The following is a 25,646-nucleotide window of genomic DNA, read 5'->3' as shown; positions in this document are numbered from 1 at the left end:
TGGGTGGGTTTTTTTTTTGTTGTTGGTTTTTTTTTTTTGTTGTTGTTGTTGTTTTTTTTGAGGTAAAAGGTAGAAAATCTCCAAGGAGCATTGTGCAGAACCAGGTGAGGCCGAGCTTGAGCTGGATGCTGCTCTGGAGGAATTGCACAGAGAAGCACAGGGGTGAGCAGAGCTGGAGAGCTTCCCAGCAGGACCCAGGGAGATTTTGCTGTCGGGAAAACCAGGCTGGCTGGACAAGAATCCCATTTCCTTCCCGACTGTGACTGTGTGAAGGGAAACAGGGCTCTGGAGGCAAACAAAGCCCAGCCACCTTTGGCTGGAGAGCACCCCAAAACCTCGAGCCATTACAAGCCTAAAAGACAAAAAAAAGTTTAAAAACCCCAGTCAGGCCATTTTCCATGGTGTGTTGCAAAACTGGACAGGTTGCAATCTTCCTCTGCCACACCCCAAATGCCAGGTTTCAGGTTACTTCACCTGCAGGAATTCGCTCGGAAGCGCGGCGTTTCTACCGAGCTCTCAGAGCCAAACCTTTACTCTGCAGCTCTTCCCAAAGTCCTGCAAAGAAAGCAAGTGTCATTTCCTTCCTCCTCCCACACCCCCGTGCGCCGACGAGGAATTATAACCCGTGTGAAATAATAAATATGGCCCAGCAAAAAAAGGAATGTGAGGGGCAATAGGAAAGGCAGCGTTCCCGCGTTACTCCAACCTACAGGATCCATCCTTCCAGCCTCCCACTCAGGAAACGGCTTTTCAACGCTGGCTATCAAAGCTCCTCCCGGTTTTGGCATCTCTACCTCTTCTCCCTGCAGAACTCATTTTAAACTCTGAGGGTTTGGAGATTTTTTTAACCAATTTGTGGCTGTTTGCACTGTACCCAGCATCGGCTCTCATGGTTTTTCTGTTGCACAACTCATGGGTATATTTACTATCAGCAAACAGCCCAGCAGTAATCCTGGATTTATCTCTTTGTCTTTCTGGTAACTCCCCCATGGCTGCACCCTCAAAGCCCAGAAATCCAGTTTGCCACCCTTCACAAGGAACCTCCAGGCATATTGGAGAGCTCTATGATTTATCTCCTCCACAATCTCAATTCACCATGAAAATATTTGGTGAAACCCATCAGCAGCTTCCCCGATACAAGTGCAGAGACTCTACCACTACTTCTGCCCACACAATTTTCTCTAACATCCCAAAACAGAGATGGACTGTGGGGTTTTTAAAATACAACCCTATGGTGCTCAGCACTCCAGTTCCCCTCATCTTTGAGGTCCCCATGAATTTTCCCAGCAATGGCACTGCGCTGCTGCAAAGATCTCTTGATTTAGGCAAAAAACTTGATCCCTTTTCTGCCCTTTTTATGAGCAAAGAGTTTCTCTTTTTCTCTGGATGTCGGCTGGTGATTTAACTGCACACTGCCACAAGCCCTGTGCACTGCAGTCCTTTGCTGAACGCCGCCACAGAGCCTTTAGATTTCCGAGGATGAGAAGGACGTCGGGAGTACAGACACCTACAACAAAGAGAGCTACAGGCAAGCATCACCTTCAGACCTTCCTTTTTATGAGATACTGCCTTTTATCCTCGATTTTAAGCAGCAGGAGCAGGGAGGGGGGCTTTGCTGAGGTCACTGGTGAGGCTGGTGGCACAGTGCCATGATCTGCTGTGCTGTATCCATCAGGAACCGCTGCCTCCTGAGCCATGGGATGGAGAGAGAGGCTCTCAAAGCCAGAAGGGAGTGATCTGCAGCAGGCAGGGAGTGTGGGGAGTGTGCTCAGGGAAGGGCAGGGAGGTACAAAGGACCTGCACCCTGCAGCTCTCACTGACCACCTGCTGCACCTGCAGAACTCCTGGGATGCAGCTGGGTTCTTCCACATTTCCCAGCAGCGTGAGGAAAGGGAGCCTGGGCTGAGCTCAGTCATTCCAGCCAGATCCCAACGCCAAGGATTGCAGGGCTGTGCCAAGGCATTGGTCAATGGCATTTTCTGAGCTCTCCAGCAGAAGAAAGACATAGATCTGTTAAAGCAAGTCCAGAGAAGGCCATGGAGATGCTCCAAGGGCTGGAGCCCCTCTGCTCTGGAGCCAGGCTGGGAGAACTGGGGGTCTTCACCTGGAGAAGGTTCCAGGGATACCTCAGAGCCCCTTCCAGTGCCTAAAGAGGTTCCAGAAGAGCTGGAGAGGGACTGGGGACAAGGCCTGGAGGGACAGGACACACGGAATGGCTGCCCACTGCCAGAGTGTGCGTTAGATGGGATACTGGGAAGGAATTGTTCCCTGGGAGGATGGTGAGGCCCTGGCACAGGGTGCCCAGAGCAGCTGTGGCTGCCCCTGGATCACTGGAAGTGCCCAAGGCCAGGCTGGATGGGGTTGGAGTAACCTGGGCTAGTGGAAGGTGCTCCTGACCTTGACAGGGGGTTGGAACTGGATGGTCTTTAAGGTTCTTTCCCATCCAAGCCATTCTGTGATTCTGTAGCTGGAGCCACCTCATGCCCATGCCCAGGACAAATGGAAAGAGGAGCAGCCCTGCGACCACCCTGACCTCGGGTGTTGACAATCCCTTAACTCAAGGCCCTTTGACTTGCCCCTGCTCACAACTTCTCCTCTCCTAAAGGTGTCCAGAGCAGGCCAGAGGCAGCAATACCACCTAGGGAAGAGCTCCAGTTTGCTTCCAGGCACTCAGGCTGGAGAAATGGGAAGGATTTAAAGCAGATGTTAGAGCTGTTAGAAGATGATCCTTTGGTCGTAGTGGTTTGGTGTTTTTAAGCCGTGTGGGATTGAACCCTCCTCAAACAACTCTGGTGACACAGAAATCACAAGAAGCCTGTGCCTCTTTGAGGGACAGTGCACTCCTTCTCCTAATCAAAATATTATTATTGAGCTGATAAAATACTGATCAAGAGATAACTTCATTTTCTCCCACTCAATCCTTCCCCATTGCCACTGGGGTTCATGCTGGCATATGTTATTTTCATGCAGGCAGAAGGTAATGGTAGGAAAGCAATTACTGGGCAACGTTTTTAAAAATACAGTAAAATATTTATGAGCAATCTCATTTTTTTCACGCCTGGTTGCTCCATGCACTGGGTCTACAACTCCACCACATTGTGGATGAGATGTCTTTTCACAACAGACTGGAATCCAGACAGCAGAGCCTCCCAAAACCAGCACAGCTGAACAGCATGGTTGGTAACTGTGTCCTTTGGAACAAAATCCTATGAGAATCCCAGAATTTTTTGGGTGGGAAGGACCTTAAAGCTCATCCAGTTCCACCCCCTGCCATGGGCAGGGACACCTTCCACCATCCCAGGTTGCTCCAAGCCCTGTCCAACCTGGTCTTGGACACTTCCAGGGATCCAGGGGCAGCCACAGCTTCTCTAGGCATCCTCTCCTTCTGCTTTGTTAAGGGATTGGGGGATTTGAAACCAACATGAAAGCTAATTTTTTTTTCCCCCCCAAAATATTTGATCACTAATCCCCGGATCTGGAGCACAAGTTTCTCCCTGCTGTAAAAATGCAAAATTTTCAGATTTGGTCAAGCAAAACAGAGAAACTATTACACACATGGGAAATTTCAGCAGGAACATTTTAAAGTTGTGTTAAGTGACAAAGAGGAGGTTGCTGACTCAAGGTATGTGAATATGGTGACCATAAACATCAGACCATGAGGTGCCTGTCATGGGGACAATTTTTTGGAAGAGAAACTGAAGTTCAGCTCCTGTGGGTGTTTAAATCTCAGATAGGTGGGTTTCTCCAGTAAAAAAAAAAAAAAAAAAAAAAAAAAAAAAAGAATATTCCAAATATTCCATGTATAAAATTGACTTGAGTGAATGCCACACTACTCTGGCCCCACAAAGGGATAAAAACTTCATTTTTATGCTTCGAACCAGAGATCCATTAAGGCTGGAAAAGCCTTCTGAGGTCACTGAGTCCACTGTTGCCCCAGCAGTGCCACATCCACAGGGCTTTTAGATGCCATGGGCTGGACCACCCTTTCCATGAAGGAATTTTCCTAATATCCAACCTGTCCCTTCCTCGAGCCACTGCCTGTCATGTGGCCCTTTGAGAAACTATTTCAACCAAACTCTCCCCACAAGCCTCATAAAAGGATTTCACTGCAACAAATGCCACTGCAAAGAACAAGAATGACTTAAAAATCCAAATAAAGCTCTTTTTTTTTTTCCCATGTAATTGCGAATAACAAACATATCTGTGGTTCACAGAGGAGGCAATAAATTCAAGCTACAGTCACAAATCAGACCAGAAAAAGATACTTAAGTCATTCAATCCACCACCCTGGGATGGCTGTGGCCCCATGGGATTCTGTTTTGTGAAAGACTTGGAGTCCTGAATGGAGGAAGTACAACATGAAGAGCTCTCTCTGAAGTGTTTTTTTTTTTTTTTTAATTATTTTTATAAAATTAAGCCATCCCTCTGGTGCTTCCTGAGTGCAGCCTTGTCGGTCTGGCTGGAGAAAAGCAAATGGTCTTCAGCAAATAAGCTTTTTATGTGTGAGAGGAGCACATCATAAATAAAAAGGAAGTTTGATCTCTGGCAGAATTTTGGTTGTGTGTGTTTCTTCTGTAACCACCCTATGATGGCTGTGACATTTCAGCTTCTAGAAAAAGAGACAAGCATTTAATATATTTTGTGAATCACAGAGTGGTTTGGGTTGGATGGGACCTTAAAGATCATCTGGTCCTGTCCATGGGCAGGGACACCTTCCACTATCCCAAGTTGCTCCAGGCTCTGTCCAACCTGGCTTAGGACCCTTTTTAACTTTAAATTCATGCAAAAAGATGCATTTTGAGGCATTAGGAAGCTGAAGACTCCAAAATTTTAGCTTTCTCACTGATTCTTCTGCTCTCACCAGACACTGGAGAATAATAATAAAAAAAAGCTAAAAAAAGAGCCAATCTTTTTTCATTTTTCATTGAGCTGTACCCCTCAACCAATGCATTAGGTGCCTATTTCCATAGCTTTGGTGAACAGAACTATTTTAGGAATGGTCACTAAACCAAACAAGTTGAGGGTTTGGCTGTTGCAGTGGCTTGGGGTTTTAATTTCTGGGGCTTTTTTATATTTTGAGGACAAGAGGAAATGACCTCAAGTTGCACCAAGGGAGGTTTAAATTGGATATGAGGGAAAATTTCTCCATGGAAAGGGTTGTCCAGCCCTGGTACAGCTGCCCAGGGCAGTGATGGATTCACCACTCTTGGAGGGATTTAAAAGCCAAGTGCATGTGGCACATGAGGACATGGGTCAGTGGTGGCCTTGGCAGTGCTGGGTTATGGGATTCAATGATCTTAAAGGCATTTTCCAATCCAAACAATTATATAATTCTGTAATTCTATGAAGGAAAAAAACCCTGTAACCACAAAGCCATGAACTCTGCACTAGTTTCCACTGCACTTCCAGAACATATGTCCAGAGAGACGCGTTTTGGGAGAATTAAAGACATTTTGCCAGGGATGGGTTTGAACAAACACATAGTGAGTAGCTCCTGTCCCTCAGGTGGGTGTAGGTCTGTACAGAGCATGTCTGGTTTCAGACCAAGTCCATCCATTAGGATTCTCAGGACTTTCCAACATGGTACAAGCAGGAGAAAACCCCTAAACTTGACGGAATGAGCTTTTTCAGTGATCTGGGCTGTAGCTGGAGCCATCTCCCCACACCACAGATGTGACAGCGCCACAATAGAATGAATAATTCCCATAACTCACTCCGAACCCCAGGACAGCACCGAAAGCCTAAATTAGCAACATGAAAACCATTAACATGACCAATTAACCTCCGCCCCACCCTCCCCACGCCACATAAAAGCCGACGTAACAATCCCCAAGATAACATTGTGTGTCAGAAATATCACACACAGGAATAAAGCAGTGGCTGTGCTTGTTTCCTGACCCGGCAAAAGCTGCTATAATTGTAGTGCATTGTGCTCCTGGAGGATTTCAAGTTGGAAGTTGGTTGCCAACAGTCCTGGTTTGCTGTTAGAATTTCCAATCAGGCTCCTAAAACTCAAAACTCTTTGGGCTCCCTGAGCAACGCCGTGTCAAGGTGCTGCTCTGAGTTCTGGACTGCGTGGTTCAGAAGGAATTTAATTTTTCTTGGTGGAAATAAAACAAGATCATCCCAGGGATATAAAAGCTGGATGTGGAGAAGACAAGCAAATCAAGCAGAATTTGTGTGTTTATGACTTTTAATGCACATTTCATTACTAAGGGAACCTACACCAAAGTCATCTTGGCTTTTGGAAGCTCCCCAGTTCAGTCAAGAGGACAGATATTCAGGAGACCATTTCATTTTAAGGAATTTCTTCATGGAAATGGTTGTTAAGCATTGCAGGTGGCTGCCCAGCATGGTGGTGAAGTCCCCATCCCTGGAGGTGTTCAAGGAATGACTGGACATGGCACTTGGTGCTCTGGTCTGGGTGACAAGGTGGGAATGGGTCACAGGTTGGACTCAATAATCTTGGAGGTCTTTTCCAACCCAAATGATTCTGTGATTTTTCATTAACTCAGCTATTACATTACACATAATTCAGAGGTTTGGGTCTCCAACCTGGCCAGCCTCCAGGGAAATCTCAAAAATTCCCAGAAACCACCACACCCTCGTGCACAAGCCCTCAGTCCACGGCATTCTCCCTTCCTGGTGGAAGCCATCCTGGCAAGCAAAATTCTCCCAAGTAATCCCCTACCTCTTTCTAGAGAATTTAAACTGCCCAGATGACAAATTTGAGGAGCGTAAAGGATTCCTCTCTCCCAGCAAAGCCCAAAGGATGTGGCACCTGACAAACACACCGAACTTTGAAGTCCTGTCTTCATAAAGAGGCTTTATCTCAATGAAGCCTTCTCCAGTCAGTATTTCCAGGTACCACCACCACCAGCTTTTAGTCCTACGTGCTTTTCTACCAAGCCCAGACAAGGTTAAAAGCGACACTTTCACTCATTTTGGTCCCTTTGCAATCAAGATGAACAGATGTCACTGACCCAAATAGACAGTGCTGGAGAAGGGCTTCTCCAAAATGAAAACAACATTTTTGATGTCCCCAGCGATGCCGAAAGCTGTCGGCATCTTAATTTTATCCTTGTGGTGATCTGTGGGCTTAGGCCTCTCCTTACTTTCACCTTCACTTTCTCTCCATGAAAAGCAACAATTTCCACTTCAATCCCTCCTACTACCTTCCTTAAGGTCTTTTATAAACCAATATTTAAAAATCATTTTAATAATATGTTTTGTAATAAGAATATTTTAATAAAAATATATAAGTACTTTTAAATTAAAAATGAATTAAAATAATTTTATAAACTATAATAATTTTGGAGCTATTTCCTTGAAAGTTGGGCGTTTTCCCCTGCCACTGCCACGCCAGTCGTTTGCCAAGGACTCCACGAAGCCCATCCCGAGAGGAAGACCATCCCCCCAGGAATTTTTCAAGGGTGAAGCTCAGCACCAGCCAGGCCCTGAACAATAAATATTTCCCTCATTAGTATGCTGAGCCACATTAGTTCTGCTGCTCACAGAGGCAAAGCATCAAAGTGGGGCTGAATCTCCAATTTCACACTTTGCTACGTGATGCATCAGATACTCCCAAGGCTCTGGGCGCCGACGGGATTCACAAAGAGTTTGAGATGCGTGAGGCGCTGCTGGTAAATCTGCTAAATGGGAAAGAGGCAGCACGTGCCTCTGAGAGGAGGGGGATGAAGTCATCCGACATAAAATTGGGGTTAAGGCAGCGGAAGGGCGAAGTGACTGCCCAGCATCGCACTCGAGGCTTTGGTAATACCATGACCTCAGCCGAGGAGCTGGCAACATCCTAAAAATCAGACATGGATTACCTAAGAAGTAAATTTAGGCTGCAGGATTTGCATCAAGTCTGGGAAGTCTCAAGGTCTCTCCACCCAGCCCCCACCCGCCCTTCCCCCACTGCTACTCAGTTTTCACAGAATTTGCAAGTTTTGAGGATGATGAAGTTTCTCAAACATGGCTGGAAATGCTCAGAGGTTCTGGAGGTTATTTGGGATGGAGGGGCCTATAAACACAGTCTGTGTCCTGTTACTGCTCTCCTGTCTTTAGGAAATGAGTTTTAAGAACACAACATGGTACTCATCTCTGCAAGAAAACTCTGATGCTGTCATGGCTGCAGTTGTACCTGTACTTATCAAATACATTTCAGCTGATTTTTGCACTGAGAACTCTTTGTCCCTATTGAAAACAGAATTCCTCCAAGAAGACTACATCAGCCCCAATGATTTGAACAGAGAAAGACCATCCCAGGCTAGGGAATGCTTCCCTGTACTCAATGTTGAAGCAAAAAGGTGTCAGGGATGGCAAGAGACTCCCAGATTCTCCAACTGGCAGCAGCATTCCTCCATACATGTGCAGCATTATGGTTTTAGAGGCTTTGGAGGCATTGCATGGATTAATCACACAAAGTAATGATCTCACAGTGAAGTGCTGAGCTGGAATTAGAGAGATTAATGCTCAGGTCCCAGCTCTCAAAGTTCTCACCCTTGGGGAAGTCATATCAACTCCTGCATCTCGCCTCCCCACAAAAGCTCCTTTGAATTACTGATGGCAGAACCTGAGTGAAGATGCCAGAGGGAAAGACCATTCCAAAGGCTTTTTAAAAATTATTATTTTTTCCTTAATACCCGCTGTGAGGCACTGTCTTGCTTAATTCATGATTCCTTGAAGAAAGATTTGCCATCTTAAGGGAATAAAAACAAGTCTGTGTTATCTTTTTAAAAATGTCATGTGTTTCTGCTGCTGGTGAAGCCTAGAACAAATACTCACATGGATGTCCCAAAAACTGCAGATCCAGGTAATAATGAGTTGGATGGGAAATGATTACAATGTGTTTGGAGACGCAAAGGTTGGGTCAAGCAAAATTCTGGAGTTAGCAGAGCATTTCTTTGACCCAAATTCCCTCAGGAACAGAAGGACACAGCAAGAAACACTGTCCCATACAGCTTTATGAACTTTGTGACTCCCATTGCTGAATCCCTCAAGACTTTGGCTCTTCTGGAGTTAAAAGTTAGGCTCTTCCTTTAATTTTCCAAGCTCACGTTATAGAAAATAAGACATTTAACTGTGACAATGGATTTCTACACCTGTTACTCCACACCAGCTCACCTGCAACCCCCTGAACATCCCACATCTGGCACTTCTTTGGTCACATCCCAATTCCTCTACAAACCAAAGAGATATCCAAGATTTCTTGGAATGTGGCTTTTCCCCATCGCCCAACCACAAAATTCAGGCCAGGTTTTGGTGAGGATGGGAAGAAATGGGAAAGTATGTAGGTGGAAAAAGAACAACAAAGTTCAGTCATGCACAAAATGGTTTTCTTTTTTTTTTTTTTAATTGAAACTCAAATTTTCTGTGAGGAATCTGCCATGAGACAATAGCTGTGTTTTGGTGGTGACGTCTGTGCCATGCACAGCCCAACGGCCAGAGGTGACAGTCACAACGGAGACGTCTCCAACCGCAGACACCAAACCTTCCTGCCCACACTGCACCTGAAATTGCACTGGGAGGCCTCAGAAATCCCACAGGATTCCAACCAATCTCCAGTTGCCTTGGAAGTGTAGTTAACTGCAATTGCCTTTTTGATTTTATCTCCATTTTCTCAGGTTCTGGGCAATTTGTGAAAGCTCTCTGTGTACCTACAGGTGAGAATGCACACCAGTGCATGCACCCACTTGTCTGGAGCTACCAACTTCCCAGAGGATCTGCTTTTCTCAGGGCCTCCTTGGAGAATGAAACTTAGCGAAGAAGCCCATCCTTTGGGAAATTCGTCTTCTTATCCTGTAAAGTCACTGATAAAAAGATTTCTGTTCCTGCTGGTGATACGAGCTCCAATCAAGGGAGTGTTCAAGCTCAGCCTGGCTCCACTAGGCTCAAGCTCTGTGCTTCCCACAAGGTTTTCTGACAAATTGCTCTCACTGGGATTTTAAAAAAAGATGCTGACCTGGCCCTTGCAGTAAGAAAAGAGATTTTTCCTTCCTTCTCCACATAAATTTAATAGTTTATTGAAAAAAAAATAGAAAGAAGGGATTCAGAGAGAGCAATGGGGAACCCATACAGAAAAAAAAAAAAAAAAAAGGGGGGGGGGGGAAGTTTCACCTGGGTTAAGGAGTAATTGATACTCCAGGCTACAGCTTCACCCATTTTCAAAGAATCATAAAATCAGGGGATGGTCTCAGGGAATCCCCAGGCTGGACGGGGCTTGGAGCAACCTGGTCTAGGGGAGGATGTCCCTGTGTTGGAAGCAGATGGTCTCTAAAGTCCTTTCCAATCCAAACCATTTCATGATTTTATGAAAATTCTTGCCCTGCAGGGAAGGTTCAGCACTAGTTTCATTCAAAAATACAGACTGGGTTTAGTCAACGGCTTGGAGAAATCCATCCAGAAAATGAGAGAGCTGTTTCAATCCGAAGCACTTTCCTCGTCAGTGGAAAATTCAGCTTTGCTACAAAGTCAGATGGAAGTTTCTGAGCCAGCCCAGGCAGGAGTTTGCCCGTACTCCCCATGGAGAAAGGACAAGAATGAGGCATCTGAGCACAGCACTGCCAAAACCTCCCTGGTTTTATCATCCAGAGTTCAAACCCAGACCTCCTGTCCTGATGTTCGCACTGCACACGGAAAGGTTTCCAAGAAATGTTTCTTGGCAGCAATCCCAAAAAACCCAGCTTCCGACCCGCTGCTGGGAGCAGGGGTGGCTTCTCTGTGGATTTTGAAAGCTGAATTTCCAAAGAAATTCCAGCATTTCTGAACAAGGCTCTTGATTTTCCCAAACAAAACTATTTATGTGAGGCAGGGCTGGTGGTCTAAGGACCTGGAGAACATGATCCTGCCCATATTCCCATTCCAGGTTTTGCATGGCATCAGGAATGCTTGCCCCCCTACCCTTCCTGTAAACCTGCTGGGACTATGGAAATAATTATGATGGAAAAAACTGGGTGAACCCAGATTTTAGAAGGAATTTCTGGACTATGAGAGTGTTGAGGCCCCAGCACAGGGTGTCCAGAGAAGCTGTGGCTGCCCCTGGATCCCTGCAAGTGTCCAAGGCCAGGTTGGATGGGGCTTGGAGCAACCTGGGATGGTGGAAGGTGTCCCTGCCCATGGCAGGGGGTGGAATGAGATGACCTATAAAGAACCTTTCCAACCAAATATTCGACAGTTCCCACTCATACCTCTGGGACAGATAGCACCTGTTTGGTAGTGGGTCTGTTCCTACCTCCCATCCTCCTTCCTCTCCTACAGTAATGCATTTTAAGCCAATTTTGATTTGAGAACACCATGATCTCTACTCAGAGCTGCCACCAGGATCCCAAGGTTTCCAATTGCACAAGAAGAACCTTTTAGGATATAATCAACATTTCAGATCTAAATTCAGAAGTCTTCTCACCTGTGCTCGGCAAACACAGGCTCTCTGCTCTGCCAGCACTACTGCTACTCTGCCTGAGCTGGAACAAATGTGTGACATTGCTGAAAGAGCTGACAAAAAGAAGAGAGTAACTTGTGACAATGTGACCCGTGCAAACAAAGCCCAGAAAACTGAGTGGGCAGCTTTGTATAGGCTTCATGCATCACTTTTCCCCCACACAATCCAAATCTGAGTGCTCTGGCCCTGTGACACCAATCAGGAAGTGATGGATAATGAAACACAAGCAGAAATGGGTGCAGAAGCCCTTCCAGCTCCCATCAGCTGTTTTATAATCCCTGTTTCAGAGAGAGAAAAAAAAACTCAGCCCCAAATGTCTTTCCAGTAGCCCACAGGAGTCAAGAGGTTCTGGGTATGATGGATACCTCTGACACTCCATCTCTGAATCCCACCTGGGATCCCACACTTCCTGAGGCAGCTGAACAAGTCCCATGACCTCAGTGTGGACTTTGCTGTCTTATTCCAAAAGGACTCTGTTGAAGAAGCTGCTGTTTTAATCCAAATTTTAAAAGGAAGGTGTTGTGGGACTATTTCACTTCAGCCAACAGAGTCACATCCACATGGGGCTTCATCAGGCAAGACAAACCACTCACACACAAGCAATTCTGTTGGGACCATTTCACCTGGCCAGTGACAGCAGTGGCCACAGTGACCAGCCCATGGCCACTCCTCTTCATGTGGCTCCAGGCACATCCTGCCAATCCCAGCAGCAGCTTCAGGATTCCAGCTGGCCACTGAATTCCAACCCCAAAGAGCTCAGAAGCCCTGACAGGCACATCCAAGCTCTTGCTTCTCTAAAAAATCCTTTTATTTTACTAGCAAAAACTTAAAAATAAACGGAATTTAGTCTATTAATGTTTATGCTGAGCATCATACATGAATTACTTCTGAGACTTCAGTCTCATTGAATTTAATCCTTTTCTGGGATCAGGCATGGAGAAAGCAGGCACCAAAGACAAAGTCTTTCACCTAGGACAGTGGGCCACTTCTCAGTAAACTGAGAAGTTTAAAAAAATCATAGAATTCTATGATTTAAAAAAATCATAGAATAGCCTGAGTTGGAAGGGACCCTCAAGGATCATCCAAGTCCAGCTCCTGGCCCTGCACAGGACAACCCTAATTACTGGGATTCATTCAGCTGCTGACCTCAGCGTTTTCCCCAAATCAAAAAGTGAGCAAGAAACAAATTTTAAAAACCAACTTAAAAATACAGGGAGCAAAACACAACATGAAATTCAGTGAAGTACAGAGAGGAACACACACAAACAGATCTGAAACTCACTGCTAAATATCACACAGATTCCAAGGGAAGGATTTAGTCAACCCTAAAAGTTAGGATTGGCTTCAGTTTGACACTGAGGTATCAAGTCGGATTTGTAATGAGTTCAAAGAATTTTTATACAAAACCATAAATTGGTTATGTTTGTGAAGCAGGCAGTGTCGGCAGGACCTTGTGTGGAGGCTTTAAGGAAATATCAAACCACAAATACAAACTACTTCTCCAGACAGGGTGAACCTGTGAAAGCCACAGCAACAAGAAATGCTTTAGGAAAAGACCTTGTTTATACAAATCCCCAGGTTTCACAGGCACATCTCCCTTTGCTACTCCAGCAGCACCATCCCAGCACTGAATCCACTTGGGTTGGAACGAGTCCTTCGAAACACCCAACAAGAAACCTTACAGTAGGGTTTTTATTTTTAATTTTTAAAAGCATTCCTCAATCTTTTCCACAGGTCAGACCACGGGAAGAACACTGACTAGAAAAACTTCCCACAAACTCCCTGATGGATGTTGGGTTTTAATTCACCAGTGTCCTGAGTAACGCTTCTTACTCTGGAACCTTCTTTCTTACTCCTTCCTTTCCTCAAAAAGACTCTAGGTTTTTTCTTTCTCCTTCTTTATAAATCACTCATGCAAGAATTCTGTGCCCATCTGCACCAAAGTAAGAATATATTTCAGTCTAATACTAATTCAGTATACTTTAGTCTAATAATGGTTTGTCTAGACAAGAAACTTATTAAAAGTTCTCTTCAAAATAGCGCAAATATTGATGCCCAAACTCTACTCATGACACAACCCAAAAGTTTCAAAAATGAAAGATTCTTTAAAGCAAATGAAAACACTGGATTTATCCAAGGTTACACCAAAACAAAGCCAACACTAAGACGACTGCGCTCATTAGGATTGAACAAGGGAATGATGGAGTGCAGACTTCTCCATGCAGGATTGAGGGATGTGAATCCATAAGGAAGCTGTACACCCTGGAACCTCCAAAGGCTACACCAGCACCAGCTCCACAACCCAGATATCTCATCCATGCCTCTACTGTACCTTGAAAGGGACGTTCATTCACCTCTTCGCCACCCCGACGCGGCGGTCAAAGCTTTTTCCAATTAATACCAAACCAGGAGGATGAGGAGCACACAATCAATCCTTGTTAAGGCTGATGATTATTCTCAATGCACCCTGGAAGAGAGCAACACCCAGTGAGTGGCTTGTGCCAAGGTGAAACAGCCTTTTTCTGCCCCAAATGCTTGGGTTCTGTTCTGGATGACTGGGATTGTCCCATTAAATTGAGATTGTCCCAGCCATTATTGTAGTCCCCATATAAAATAAGTTTATCCAAGTATTCCAAGCTCAGATGGAGGAAAACCAGCTTGCAGCAGACAGGGAGATAGTCAAGGATAAGACTGAAGACTACGGCTCATATTTCAGGGAATAACCCAAGTTGACACAGCCTGTTAATACAGCAGCAGTTAATTAACAACAAAAACAATGAGTCTTGAATTGTTCTGTTTTGCAGAGAGGACACCAAAGAACACACACCACTTGGCCTGAAGCTGGAAAGATCTCCTTTTCTGCAAGATTTTACACCAAAATCTAGATTGCAGCCTTAAAAATGCCCTTATTTTTGGAGAGGAAAGTGAAAGTTTGTGGGCAGGAGCCAGGTACTCATCAGGCCAGCCAGCACCAGTGGGAAGAGAGGACAAACCTCTGGACAGCACAAACCCTTCTGGAGGCCTGGAAGAGGGGAAGGTGCCTTCAAAGGCTCCTCTGTTCATGAAAACAGCCCCAAGGTGGAATTAGGAATGTATCAGTTAAAGCATCTACAGGAGTGAGAGTGGTTCCTCTGGAGCTGTGGGTATGCTGAATGAGAGGAAAATAATATTCCATCAGGCTGGGGGAGAGACAACTGAATTATTCCCTTGGCAACCAGCTTCACGGGACCTGGTTCTCTCCTCAGTTATTCATATTTGGCTCCTCAGTTACTCTGTAGGACTCCTCCAGTTTTAGATCTCATTTTCAAGTTGGTTACATCTTCCACATGCTGTGCACAGCACAAACAGGCAAGGTGCATTTTTTAAGGTGAGTCTAAAACAGCTGAAAGCACCTGTACCGTGGGAACATCTGGCAAAATTCAATGCCCTTCTCAATGGAGCAAGAGAAAAGCGGATGCTCTTTGTTCTAATGCTTTATTAGGGCATTAAAGCCTCACACAGAATGAGCACCCAAAACACCCACCCACAGCAAAGGCAGCAGCAGAAACGATGCCCGAGAGCTCCAACAGCAGCTTCCAGGTATCCCTTAAACATTTTGGTGCAGGTGATGGAGACTGCCAGGCTAGAGAGCACCACTGAAAAAACCAGTATCTTCACATCCAACATCCCTGGAAGTGTCCAAGGCCAGGCTGGATGGGGACTGGAGCAATTTGGCTTAGTTGAAGATGTCCCTGGCACTTGTCTTAGAACAAAACCGTCTCGAAGGTCCCTTCCAACCCAACCATTCTGTGTTTCTACGGATTTATTTTCAGTTGGAGAAAGGAGATACTTTCTGCAGGCACAGGGAAGGAGCAGCAGAGCATCTTCTCCCTGGTGGTGCAGCAGTGCTCCCTGGACACGCACTCCACCACTCTGCATTCCCCGAGAAATAACCCAGCCTGCTCACGGCAGTGTGGATTCCCAATCCGGCTCTGCAGCAAAACAGGCTCCCTCTAATTATCCCTCAGCCTGATGACATTTGAATGGTGGAACAGAAGCATGTCAGAGACACAAAATGAGAGAGTGTGAAAACAAGCCTGTCTCCTTTCTCCGTTCACACTGCAGGTCCCAAGCGCACGAGGACTCGCTCCCGCCTGAGTCATTCCCAGCAACGCTTCACAACCACAGAGAATTCCCACGCAGGAGGCTTTTTTTTTTGCAAAATTATTTAAAAATGAGAGGGCAGCGAGAGCGACTCTGGGACTGGAAGGAGCAACGGTGTGATGAGAAGGATCAGTCACGTCTATGGAGCCTTATTAGAAGTAATTTATATGCAAGTAAAACAAATATCCCCCCACACTTTTCCAGGAAAACGCTGAATTCCATACTGATTTGCACGCTTTCCAATCTCATGGACTTCAGAGGGATTGCCTATGGTAGGAATCACCAGGCTGTGGCCTCCCAGCAACAGAGTAATCCCTTCATATTCCCCCTTTCAAAAGCCCCATCATCCGACCAGGTGCTGCAGCTCAGGCCCCACGAGCCGAGTTCCAGCCCTGCGGCGACGCTTCTCCCCTCCCTGCAAAAACCTTGGAAGGGGGGGAAAGGGAAATAAAAGTCTGATGATGGAAATGCCTCATGGAGCGTGGCTGAGCTGGGGGAGAGAGAGGCCCAAACCCTCCTTCCACCTAATTAAATCCAGATCCAAAAGCTGTTCTGATCCGAGTGCATTAAGTACTTTGGTTAGGAAGGGCAGGGATAAATTAACTCCTAACTCTGGCCCTAATCTTTTTTTCATTGTTGTTTAAATTCTCCCACTTCCTAAGATTTCAGCGTTTCCTTGTGATAAAGAGGAGCTCTGGCCTGCTGGCTCATCTGCCCCTTTTCTCCATGGCATCTGGGCAACTGCTCCCCCCAGCCAAGCTCTTAAAAATCACAGGACCTGCTTCTGCATTTACAAACATCGGTGCAAAAGGCAACTGCTGACCCCACTCTCGTCAGAGTTGTTATTTACAGCACCACCAGCACGCTGGAGAGATGATAATAAATGTTTAATGGTCCGGTAAACACCAAGGGCTTTATCTCCAGCCCATTTCCAAGCCTGATCAAATATAACAATCCTTTGTATGTCTGTCTGCCACTTCCCTGGCTTCCTATGGGATGGGAAGAGATGGACAGGGCTGCTCTATATTCAGACATGATAAATATAGAGAAAAGGGGGTTAGTTATAGGGACATAAATGTTTTCCCTGCTTCCATATCAACTCTTTGCTCCCAGAAGGTCAAGACTATCCACCCACCTGTTGGACCTCAACTTCTATATAATACAGAAATGCAGGCAGCGTGTGCCTCTAGGATTCAATGCAGCAGTTATAAATAACAGGAATATAACACAGAGGAAGTAGGGAATATGTGGAGGAAGTTGAGAGAAGAATCATCCACTTACAGACTGGGCAGATAAACCACTTCCTCAGATCTGAAATGGAAAATCTATTCCTCCTCCAATTATAGCTGTGGGTCCATTACTCAATATTCCCTCCCTATGCAAGTCTTACTTATCTCATAGAGCCTCATCTCTCCCAGATGACACTGTAAATGAGTCATTTGACACATTAAAGTGAAGCAGTTAGGGTTTTATTATGCTATTACACATCACCATCCTGACAAGCTTCCCTAAAGACCTGATCCTAAATCACTATCCAATTCTGGTTTGGGAAACTGGTCCTAAATCACAGTCCAGTTCTGGTGTGGGAAACTGGTCCTAAATCACAGTCCAGTTCTGGTTTGGGAAACTGGTCCTAAAACCACAGCCCAATTCTGGTTTGGGAAACTGGTCCTAAATCACAGTCCAGTTCTGGTGTGGGAAACTGGTCCTAAATCACAGCCCAATTCTGGTGTGGGAAACTGGTCCTAAATCACAGCCCAATTCTGGTGTGGGAAACTGGTCCTAAATCACAGTCCAGTTCTGGTGTGGGAAACTGGTCCTAAATCACAGTCCAGTTCTGGTGTGGGAAACTGGTCCTAAATCACAGTCCAGTTCTGGTGTGGGAAACTCACACCACCCAGAGATAAACACATGAGAAAAAGCCACCTGGACTCTGCAGGTGAGACCTCCCCCATATAGGGTTGCACCTATTCAGTACACAGGCTCCAGGAGCCAGACCTGTTCCATAGTTCTCCAGACCATGTTCAAGGTTTGATTTCTTTTTTTCAGCCTCCAAAAGAGCCCAAAAATCAAGTCATGGCACCTGTGAGGTCTTCTGATACAGCCAAAGCCACCTGATTCCATCAACACCAGCACTTCTTGGCTCAGATGATGGGAGAGACCTGCTTCCCAGTTTGATCTGGTCAAACTGGAGGGTCTTCTAAGGCTGATCCATGCAGAGGATGAGGGATCAGGTCAGGATTATGTAAACCAAGGCTCCAGGCCAAAATAAAGGAGCCTGGAGGCAGGGCTGTCGGCAGGGCGTAGCTCAGCTGTGCCTCCACTACGCACCAGCCCTTCCCTCCCTCCCTCCCTCCCTGGGACATTTTCACTCAGCGTGGCCAGGAGACTCTTGCTGAGGGTGTTTGAAACTCCCAGAGCTGCCAAAAACGTCCAATTAAAGCCCAGTGAGAGCTCATCATAAATGCACCCCAGTGAACCGCAGCCCTGCTCGGCTGCCTTTCTGGGTGAACCCAAAAATCGTGGAAGCAAAGACCTCCCAGCAATTACACCCAAAAGGTTTCCTGTCTCTGCACGAATCTTTGTTTGCTTTGGGTTTTAGTGGTAGATGGGAGCACAGACTACAACTTGTGGGAGATAGGCAATAGCTGCTAAAGCAAAGAGCCTTTTTCCTTCCCCCCCCACTCCTCCCCCGAACAGACAGAGCACTAAAAATGCTGCTCTGAAACAGCTTGGTCCTGCATTCACAGATGGCAGCAAAAATTAGCATTATTTATCAGTGGCTTTAGTCATTTTTTAAAAGAAAAGCAGATAAAGGAAGACATGCACCTGAATTAAGACTCCTTGCCCTTTCTTCTGCAACTAATACTTTAAAATGCAGCAAGGAAAGAGCATTTTGTAGAGCTTTAGGAAACCACACTTAAAAAAAAAAAAAACCCACCAAACATTTATCCAAGAAGGAGAATGAAAACAAGCAGAACAATAAGAGTCACGGAAGTTTGCTCTGAGGAGACAGCTGGGAAGGTGAAAGGAGGAAGCAAGCAAAGAAAACACACAGCATAAAGATAGAAATTAATCCAAAACAGCAGGAGAAGAATTATTAAGCCATTTTACATTCTTACAGCAAAGGAGATGTGATCACACAGTGCTGTTCGATGCCAAATGCAGCTGCATTTGTGCACAAGTCACACCCCTGCAGAGGGCTCAGCCCAGCCCTGCATCTCCTGAGCACCTTGAGCTGTGTCTCAGAGTGGTGGAGGTGGGAAGAAGCTTCTGGAGATTGTCTGGTCCAACTCCCTGCTCAGCAGAGTCACACAGAGCCAGCTGCCCATGACTGTAGACAGATAAATGCTGGATATTCCCAAAGATGGACACTCCACAACCTCCCTGGACAACCTGTGCCCGTGCTCAGTCACCCCCACAGCCAAAACGTGTTCCCTGATGTCCAGAGGGACCCTCCTGTGGTCAGTGTGTGCCCGTGGCCCCTTGTCCTGTCCCTGGCCACCACTGCCAAGAGCCTGGCTCTGTTCTCTCTGCACCCTCCCTGCAGGTGTTGATGGACAGGGATGAGGCCCCCGGAGCCTTCTCCTCTCCAGGCTGAGCAGTCCCAGCTCTCCCAGCCCTTCCTGGGAGCAGAGATGCTCCAGCCCCCTCACTGGGCTCTCCCCAGTCTGTCCATGTCCCTCTTGTCCTGGGGAGGCAGAGCTGGACCCAGTGCTCCAGGTGTGGCCTCAGCAGTGCTGAGCCGAGGGGCAGGATCCCCTCCCTGGACCTGCTGGAAGTGTTTTGTCTCACACAGCCCAGGCCACCATTGTCCTTTTTGGGCACTTTGCTACCTCAGGGTGAACTTGATGTCCAGCAGGACCCCCAGGTCCTTTCCTGTCCAGCTCCTTCCCAGCTGGGTGGGCCCAGCACAAACTTGTGAGGAATTGCAGGGAAACAGCAAATGCGGGAAGGAAAAACTCTTGTAGGCCTCTACAAAATCTGCGGTCAGACAGGGAAGCTCATCACCAAAGAGCTCAGTTCAGATGAAGGACAAATAAAAAAAGGCACAGAGAGCATCATATGATAAATAGGCATCATTTTCTCCAGCACTGAAGCCTGTCCTCACTGCAAGAACTTGCCATTTCCTCCCAGCACAAATGGATTACTCATGGACAGAGAAGTCGGGAACAAAATTAACTCTTGGAGCTCAGCGTGTCCCAGGAGATGAGCTCAATCCCAGTCTGCTCCTTCCTCCACAGCACACAGACCAGGAGTCTGGTGGCCTCTTTGATTGCTTCCATCACCACAATAATTACTTTAATTTTTAGCTTCTTGATTTTGGCAGGGACTCTCTTAAAAGCCGAAGGAAGAACAATTAAATGAGAGAATTAAGTGAAATAAGGTGCCAACAGGATTTGGTGTCTGTCCCTCTTCCCCTAAGTGGGGTGAAAGATTAAGTGCTCAGCACATGGGCTCCTGAGAAAGCCTCCAAAGGGAGGCACCCTCAGAAGAGATCCAAAAAGCCTTTTTCTTAATAGAAACCATCTAGAACTTGCCAAAAAAACCCGAAATCCTGCAGGACTGGCGGGATGGAGCCTTGGCTTCAGCTCCCACGTGGGCTTAGCAGCACAAATCCACCTCCCACACCCCAGGGAAAGCAACCCAAAGTCTATTCTGTCCTTCCCGTGGTGCTGAGCAGCCAAAATGAGAGTCACTCCTCCAGAAAGTACAGAGTGAGCTGATTTATGGACTTACCAAGGAGGGAAGTTCTGGTCAGCGTCCTCTTTCTCAGGGTTTTCATGTGTTTTACATTAGGTATTCATTGGACCTGAGGAATCCACAAGCACTCCCACGATGCTGAGAAGAGGGACAGGACACAATTCCTCCCCTTTCATGTTATCACCTGCTCAGGTTTGAGTGGCAAGGAGGGATTCAGCATCTCTGTTCCACACAGCCAGACAGTGCTGCAGGTTTCTCACCAGGGATCAAAGCAATGGGAACCCCACACCTCCACCAGCAGCAGCTCCCAGTGCTGGCTGCCCAAGAATCCTGGGATCACAGTCCTCATCCTAATTTTTTTTTTTTTTAAGAATATAGTCATCAAAAATTGTCTCTTGCTCGAAGGCTAACAGCTGCATGACAGCCACATTCCAAGTTTTCTACTCATTCATGAATTCAGAAGTCAGGCTGAGCAGATGCACCATTAAGTCCAGTTTCCTTATTTTTGACAACACTTGTAATTATCCCCAACTTCAGAGACCCAAGCTACTCCTGGAGAAGTGACTTGTCAAACAAGGAGATGACAGAGGCAGCAAGAGCCCACTCACCCTGCCACTGGTCTCATGTCTCACAAAATAATTGCCTTCCCATCCAGAACTAAAGGTTACAACTACAGACGGAATGAGTCAAGCCGGAAAGACATATTTTAAAAATGGGGGGAAAATGGAACAAAAGAAGTTTTATGAAAACACACCGGCATGTGTAAGACAGGAGGGAGACCATTTCTGCATTGCACCTTGTTTGCTCATGCTTTGTCTCAGCTGCCAACCACAAATTAAATACCTCAGTTAAAACTTTGCTCATCTGGTACCTTTAATACTTACTCAGTCACTAGAAACTGAACATCTGTTTTGCTTTGAGGCTTTCAGCAGTGACTCAATGTTATCTGCAGTGTTGGACCGCTGAAGATGAGTATCCCTGAGGTTTTCTTCCCCCCCCTCCCATCCCACTCCTAGCAACAGGGCTTCTTGCTTTGGGGAGGAATCAGCTGACAAAGTTGGGTTATAAAATCGTTACAGCTCCACACGAGTTGAGGAGGAAGCGCGGGACATAGAGAAATTTCATCCTCAGCTGGAAAAAACCCAGCTGAGATCTCCACCAGCGTGTACCTGGGTCCCACAGCTCCCTGGGATCGATGCACCTTTGGCTCCCAGGCTCTGGAGAAGCAGTAACCTCCTGCTGTGTTTACAGCCAGCTCGATAAACACAACACAATTAAAATCCCTCTCAGTGTGTGCATCCCTCCCCCCAGGGCTGCGAGCAATCCCAAAGCTTTATCTGGGATTTAACCTCCGCTGGCTCCGGGCACTGCAGAGAGCTCAGCATCGCATCTTCATCAGCAGGGAAGTTCCCGAGGTGGAGGAGTAGCTCCGGGAAGAGGATGCAGCAGCAGGAAATATCCCAGCACCCAGGGACCCAATTAACTCGCTGATAGAAGACACCAGCATCCTATTAGCAGGGTACATGCTGTGCCTGCACAAAGGCACGCCACGCCTGGGAAAAGGACTTCAAGGATAACATATTCTGAGCGTGTGTGCCAGGGAAGAGCCTGGACATGGTCATCATCTTGTCCCGCTGTAAGAGAAGGGATCTGGGCAGTGTCCAAGCCAGCCCATTGTTAAAAGTCATTTCCCTGCTGTGTGTGCAGGGATGATCCTGCTGCTCCTTCAGCGAGTGGGAATTTGCCCTGGAAGGGCATCAGGCAAAGCAAATCCATAGGTCTTCCCTTCACCTCGCCAAATGCTGGCCATAAAATAGACCCAGGTGTCAGAAAGGACACTCAGGTTGGCTTTATGGGGTTTCAGAGAATCACAGAATATCCACAGCTCAAAGGGACCCAGTCAGGGATCATTGAATCCAACTCCTATTTCACCATCTCCCACCTCAGAGATGGGCACACACACAGTCACCCAGGCCCTAAAGGACCTCCAAGATAATTGAGTCCGATCTGTGACCCATCACCACCCTGTCAACCAGACCAGAGCACTGAGTGCCCCTTCCGGTCTTTCCTTAAGCACCTCCAGGGATAGGGACTCCACCACCTCCCTAGGCAGTCCAGTCCAGTGTTTTAACACCTTTTCTATGAGGAATTTCCTCCTAATGACCAACCTGAACCTCCACTGGAGCAGCTTCAGACTATAAGGGGTTCACTCAAAGGATTTTACGACTCACTTTACCTTTACATACAGATAAAGGGCACTGACATTGAGGATTCAGATGCTAACCTGCTGGGAGATAAAGGTTCAAAGGGAAAGCTGAGAAAATCCCTACTCCTGGCTCCTACCCCAGAACTTGAAAAAGCTTTTCTCTCTTTCAGTAAAATTTTAAAACTGAGTGTGCAGAGGGACAGCCTGACACTATCCCGTCAGGCACAACAGACCCCATCTGAGATCTGCCTAATTCAGTACCTCCAACAGCAATCAGCAGCAGGTCTAGGAGCACGGTCAGACCCACACCAGTCCATACCATTTTCTCCCCAGAATATTTCCCAGTCTTCAGCATGGACTGTTTCTACCCAGGGATCTTTATCCTTCTATCAGTTTATCCAGTCACCTTCCTGATCCATGTCAGTTTTGAAGCATCCTACAGAAAGCAGCAGCACGGCTTTCCCAGAGAAGCTGTGGCTGCCCCTGAATCCCTGGAAGTGCCCAAGGCCAGGCTGGATGGGGCTTGGAACAACCTGGGATAGTGGAAGGTGTCCCTGTCCATAGCAGGGTTTGGGACAAGTTGATATTTAAGGTCCCTTCCAACTCAAACCATTCTGTGGTTCCGTGATTAACACATGTGGTGGAAATTCTTACAAACGCTGACAGTACACAGGGGGAAGATGTGCTACCAGGACAGCACCATCAACTCCCAAAATTCTGATCCCCAGAGCTCACAGAACTCCTCTGAGTTCTCTCCCCAAAGCTTTTACAGCGCTAACACACACCACAGTGAACAAGTTGCTGCCATGCAACTCTCAGGGATTCAAACTGGGCTCCTCATCAGAGGCTCTGCGGGCAGCAAAGCAGCAGAACTGGTTTGGAAAGGGGAAAAAGGAAGAAAACACAGATGACTCTGATAACATGTCTAATTAATAAAGCATAAACGAGACGGGCTGGTTCAGGCTGTGCGTCCCATCTGCTCCAGCTTCAGTCAGGATGGTTCCCATCCCCAAAAGCACCAGTTTCCATGCAGATATTCCCACATGCTGACAAGACAAAGATGTGCCTTCAGCATCCCAGCACACAAGCTCTGCTCTGGCATTCCTGCACATCCTTGCGTTCCTTTCTTTAGGAAAAAGGGATGAACAATAAAAAATCTGAGTGCCCGGCATGCAAAGCGTGGTCTGGGACACCAAGGCCATATCCCAGAGACCAAACACTAGAGCTTGGTATGATTTTGCCATGACTTCATGGCCATCAGTTCTCTGTGACCTAACCTACCATTAAAGCTTTACCCCAGAATAGTTAATGTGTTTTGTTCTGCTCTGCTTTGAGCAGCTCCGCAATCAAGTTGTGTGAATTTCTACAGGGTAAATGCTGATTTATAAAGATTTATTTGAGGATCTGACAGCTCCCTAAGGCCAGCAGCTAGAGTTATGATTCTAGAAGTTGAGGTTCCTACAAGGTCTTGATCTCTGCATCTTTCTGATGTTCCTTTTGAAAAAAATAAGCAGAGAAGACACACACAGTAGTGGGAAACATCCAGAAACTCTCACAAATTTGCAGCCAGACCCTAAAAGCTTCAACAAAAGAAAAAAAAAGAGAGAAACAAAAGGGAGCAACAGGAAACTGGTGGTCAAGCGGTGCAGATAGTCCTGGTGCTTTCTGAGGACAGGCTGACTCATTCTCCCCAGTTAAAAACCCAAACAACACCAACACCAGCCAGCCTGCTGGAGGTGGGAGTTCATGGTTTTTTCAGGTTTCATTGCTATGGGTGGATTTAATGAAAATGGAAAGCTTTCAGAGAGGGTAAAGCCTTCAGAGGCAGAGAGGAAGTTACAGTCAGAGTTCTGGATAAGCTTCTCCTGTATCACTTCATTCATGGCCACATCAGCTGCTGGCACCTGCTCCTGAGAAACCAGCAAGAGTGAGGCCCTGAAAAGATAATCTGTTCCAATCTTTTTCAAAAAATGGGACTGAATGAGCAATGTTCTGTTGGGAAAGTCCACACCACACCTCTGGTGACACAGAAGAAAGAAACCAGCCTGGCGTTCCAGCCGGCCAAACAGGGAACACCAAGGCTTTATTAGAGGAAAACCTTGAGGAACCTGGATGCAAACAAGCTCATCTCCACCTGGGATGCCAAAATGCTTCCACTGCCTTCATACTCAGGAGCTGTGAACATCACAAAGGTCTGATCTGCACTTGAGGAAGGACCAGGGAGGATGTGCCATGGCAGAAGCATCCCTCACCCAAGCTGCCGGGCTCCAAATGTGACTTCAACACTGCTACGTCCAACCCCTGTAGCTTGCTCCAGCCCAGCTCCTGTCTCCACACCCCTCAAAATCCAACAGCAATAAACAGTGGGGAGCTACTGCTTGTAAATCAGTTGCCACACCAAGGACGGTCACATATCGCAATGTCAGAGGAACAGGATGGCGATGGCGAAACCCTACAGCAGAGATTTGTTCTCCACACTCAGAACTAAATGCAGACAGCTCATGTGGGTGGCTGGAACTTCATCCCAAGAAAGCCAACCAACACAGGAAGCCTTAGCTGCACTGGAATACTCAAGATTTCAGGCAAACTACTTAAAAGCAAGCAGTTCTCCTCAGGAAATGGACAATGAGTTGCTGGCAGCATCCTGGAAGCCTTTCCTCTGACAAGGAGCTGGTTACTGAGGAATGGAGCTAACTCAGGTACAGGCACAAAATAAAAGGCAGAAGTTGAACTAGAACTTGCTGACTAAGCTGAGCTGGGCCAGGGGGGGCAGGGGAGATCCGGGCAGCAGCCAGTGCTCTGGAATAGGCACGGAAACAAGTTTCCACGGGGGCATGTCGCTTTAAAGTCAGCTGTATGAGATCATCTTGTCCCCTTGAGTATGTTGTTTCCTAGTATTTTGCCCAGACCAATCACAAATGGCAGAAGCAATGGCTGGGTCTGTTGGTTTGGGTTTTTTTTTTTTTGACTACCTCGAGTCCCTGCAGAGCCTGTGGAGGATGAGAATTGTAGACCCTGTTCTGTCTTTCACATTACAAATGCAATTACCTCTGCAGCCTGATTGCAGCATCTCCTGTCAGAGTGATTCTGCAAGAGGCTGAAAGAACAGCTTGCCTTTCAAAGGGAGTTAGGAACATTCCTGCGAGTCCT

General features: G+C 46.7%; 1 protein-coding gene across 2 annotated transcripts in view; it reads right to left on the bottom strand.

Annotated features, from left to right (window-relative positions):
- Positions 1-25,646, bottom strand: part of PTPRA (protein tyrosine phosphatase receptor type A) — a 115,428-nt gene that overhangs the window by 74,341 nt on the left and 15,441 nt on the right. For both annotated transcript variants that reach the window (XM_068189048.1, XM_068189047.1), the window contains exon 2: positions 13,776-13,910. The gene's annotated coding sequence lies outside the window, so the exon portion shown is untranslated. The remainder of the gene's footprint in view (positions 1-13,775; positions 13,911-25,646) is intronic.

Source organism: Anomalospiza imberbis, chromosome 4 (assembly GCF_031753505.1).
Source record: "Anomalospiza imberbis isolate Cuckoo-Finch-1a 21T00152 chromosome 4, ASM3175350v1, whole genome shotgun sequence".
NCBI lineage: Eukaryota > Metazoa > Chordata > Aves > Passeriformes > Viduidae > Anomalospiza > Anomalospiza imberbis.
The sequence above is the reverse complement of the archived record's forward strand: the minus strand, read 5'-3'. Positions and strand labels throughout refer to the sequence as shown.